Consider the following 3796-nt stretch of genomic DNA (forward strand, 5'->3'; position numbering starts at 1 on the left):
CCCGCGCTTCTGTGGGACACTCCATGCGTTCCAGCGTCTCAGCTTTCACGAGCCACCTGCTACCTAGAGGTATGTAGAAAAAACATTTAAAGCTGTCTATGTCCAAATCGTCGAATCGCTCCAAATCGATTCAGAGGGTTCCAGTTTGATTCAGAGATATTAAAGGGTCCTCTGATTTGATTCGGATTCAGAGATTTGACCACCAAATCGGGCCGAATCTCTGCCAAATCGAATCGGGGACTGAAGCTTCGCATAGCCCTAGTAAATATCCACATAACAAGAATGGCCAACCTAACTGGCATTTTAGTTGGCAGTCTCTGCAGAGAATAGGTATGGAGACTGAGCTATATTGTCATCCTGCCAAGAGATAGTTTTCCCAGGCTAGTTTTGCTGGCCATGTCATTTCAGTAGAATATTGTTTACAGTATTGCTGGATGTGAATAAGGAAGATGGGACTCAAGGGCTCTGTCTGATAATTTCATTCACATTAAATTCAGTTAAATTGCCATTAGTGATAGCCCCAATCTTTGCAGTAGTTTTGCTGTTAGTTTTTCCTTAATTCTTGAACTAATATAATTTTTTTCTCCCAAACTTTTATGCCAGAATTCCAGAATTATGGTAGGATATATAGAAGGTGACCTTTCTTCACAAGGACACAGACAACTAACATTATATGAAGACACAAATCTGACAGGAGAAAACACTTGAAGCAAGAAACCCAAATGCAATCTTATGATCAAAGCTACTGGTCAACACCTGCATCAGAAGTGAAGATACAAAGATCTTCAGATAGAATTTCAGCCCATGAAATACTCTGAACATATCATTCTGTTGCAAGCAGTGTGTCGCTTCTGCACAATCAGAGACTGTTGTGATCTCTCCACTCATTGTGGAAGTTGCCTTGTGCCTAAACTGAATTGACAAATGCATTGTAACTACAAATTTTATTTATTGTTATGGAACTGTAAAGGTCTACATATAAAGGGAAAAGTTAACATGTTGAAAGCTGATAGAATTTCAGCTGATGCCAGCATTTGTTAAAGCTGTTCACATTCAGAGAACAAAGCCGCGACAACCGTTGACCCTTAGCATTCCCAGCATACCTATTAGTGTCTTAAAAAAGGAAGGGAAAAGTCTTTTGTTGTCCTTTCCATTCCTTTTGCCATATGACTAGTGTTTTCCACGCAATAGGAAAATATTCCTTGGTATAGCTTTTTATGTTATTTTTGGTCTCTGTTAATCTGAACAGTTATGGTCATAGTTACTCTCCCATACCAAGCTCTATGCTTCAAGCCAATAGAAAGTCTGATGAAGACTACAGACAGGAGCAAAACTATGACCATAACATTTCTTGGATTTAAAAAGTGGTATTTTTTTCCCTCAGACTTTCCTCAAACATTTTTATTTCTAATTATTAAAACCTTTTTAGGCTTCTAGGCTTCATAGTAAAGCTTGTAACGTGAAGTGTAAATTGGGTGGGGAGAATCTACTTTGTTAGAGTTGCTTTGTTTTCCAAGCAGTAAGTACTACATCTAGTACATGTAAAGTGTTAGCTGTACGTAAGCACAAAATGCATCAAAATACAAAGGAGATTTTTCAGGCTGTAATTATGGTGAATAGTAAAATCCTAGATTCACCATGGCAGGTAGTGTGATGAACTAACCACGAGCTGTGGTGGGCTAATTACATAATGGAATAAAAGAGCAATGGTCACCAATCTTTTTTATTGTATACATTAATTATCTTGTTATTTTTGTATGGCTTGTCCATGAGAGACTTCAGAGTATAAATCAGTTATAAACAAGCCACCCCTTCCCAAGCCATATAAGCATTAAACCATTAAATGTTGCTCCACCTGAACAGTATCTAAAAGTATTCCTTTGTCACAAACGGTGAGATGGTTAAATCCCTTTGAACTTCCATGGAAACTGTCTTCCACTGCAAAGACCATGGGAGTAAATTATCAAGCCAAGGTTGTCTTAGCTGTTGTTTGTATATTGCCTCTTTCATCTGTGGCAATCAGTTCACAAATAAAAAAAGGAACAAAGCAATTAATAATTTTGTTAATTTGAAAGAACAAAAAATGGGTTGTTAAACAGACTAATGAATTTAAGATCATGTTTTGGATGGTTCCTAACAAACCAGTTATTTGTGAAATTAGTGGACTCATTTCTATTGCTTTAATTTGCATATATCATCAAATAACATCTGACTATATCTGTGGCCTTGTTCTTCATTTCAGTGTTTATCAGCTAAACAAATTTGTTGCTTATGAGGTGTGAAAGTGATCATGTGCCACTGCCTGGCCTTTTTCCTTCTAAGCTTGTTGTCTTTTTGGCTATATTAGACTTTGCAGTATGCCCAGAAGCTTTCCTTCATAAAATAGAAAGAAAAAAACATTTGGCTTATTTTTCACTGTAGCTAGTCTTTTATACAATAATCTTGTAAGAAAATTTCTTGAATTCTAAATATTACTCTTTCTAGATTTTTGAAATCGAAAAAGTTTTCAGTAAAAAGTTTCTTACTTTATTTTACTATATTAGGTAGTAAAAATGTAGGGTTATTTACCATAACCTGTTCATTAATATCAGAAATTTACAATAGCATTGTAAGACCATAGTAGGGTTCTAGCATACCGTGTAGTACCTATGGAGTATTGTAAGAGCTAATTGTCCGAGATGAATTGCTTCTCATCTTGTTCTCCAGTTTCCATTGTTGGTTTATTGCAGATTTGTACCCTGTGTCAAATTTCAAGGTATTGCTGATAAACCTTTTCAACCAGCAGCAAGAAGTTCAAAAATTTTTCTGTCAGTGTAACAGAAAACACTATGTATATAACATTTATGTAGCAATAAATGTGCCATCTTTTTTAACATGGTAAATCAGTGGGTTTTTTTTTAATTTCTCTCATCATAGATTGTGTTGCTTGAAAACCTATGGCATCACAGCTTCTCTGGTTACTTGACTAAAAAATGCACAGAATTTAAAAACACAGGGCATTTATACCCCCACTTTTTTCCACTGACACACCGGAGATCCACCACTTTGAGTCTGTTCCCCACACGAGCTGAGGTGAACTGCACTGCATGACATGTGGAAAATGGCAGTGGTGCACTTTTGAACTAAAGCACCTCCAAGATGTTTTAGTTCAAAAGTGCGCTGCACCATTTTCTTAATGCTGCCGTGCATTTTGCTGCTTATAAAACTACATGTGTTGCAGCACGAGGTACTTCTCAAAGTGCCCAGCACTTCAACACATGCATGTGTACAAATGCCCACACTGCTTAAATTGGAGACATAAAATGGGCTTTTTGCTGCTCTCAAAGCTGGTGGCAAAACCCTTCTTGAGTTCAGCCAAGCATGGAGTTGCACAGGAAAATTTTAAGTGGGCAGCAACAAAAATGCTACTACATACCTATAATTTGTACCTGTACCACCTTCATGCATTATGATTAAGAATTTGTTAGGATATATTTAGCCTATGTTGCAATTTTAATGAATACTGAGCCATTCCTGTGCATCTATAAGATATACAACATTTCAGATAAAAAACAAGTTGAGTAAACACACAGGTATACATATAATTTCACACACAATAAGAAAGAATGATTATTCTATTTATAATATGCAGCTGTTTAAAACAAAAAACTTGGCCTAATGCAAGAAAGGAGGCTCCATCAACATGTAAGTAAAATGAGTCTTTCAACGTTACTGTAATTGGCAGTCGTTTTACTAGCCCTGGAACAACGTGGTGATTGATGGATCTGATACCTTCTCCAGCACAGACCCTTTTCTA

The 3796-nt window shown here is 36.6% G+C and overlaps 1 protein-coding gene across 1 annotated transcript in view; it reads left to right on the forward strand.

Moving 5' to 3' along the window:
• The window catches only part of TCF12 (transcription factor 12), a 100489-nt gene extending 97616 nt beyond the window's left edge, over positions 1 to 2873 (forward strand). Inside the window, exon 16 of the mRNA XM_025193907.1 lies at positions 604 to 2873. The gene's annotated coding sequence lies outside the window, so the exon portion shown is untranslated. The remainder of the gene's footprint in view (positions 1 to 603) is intronic.
• Positions 2874 to 3796: the final 923 nt, after the last annotated feature.

The sequence above is a fragment of the Alligator sinensis genome, unplaced genomic scaffold (genome assembly GCF_000455745.1).
Source record: "Alligator sinensis unplaced genomic scaffold, ASM45574v1 scaffold662_1, whole genome shotgun sequence".
Classification (NCBI taxonomy): domain Eukaryota; kingdom Metazoa; phylum Chordata; order Crocodylia; family Alligatoridae; genus Alligator; species Alligator sinensis.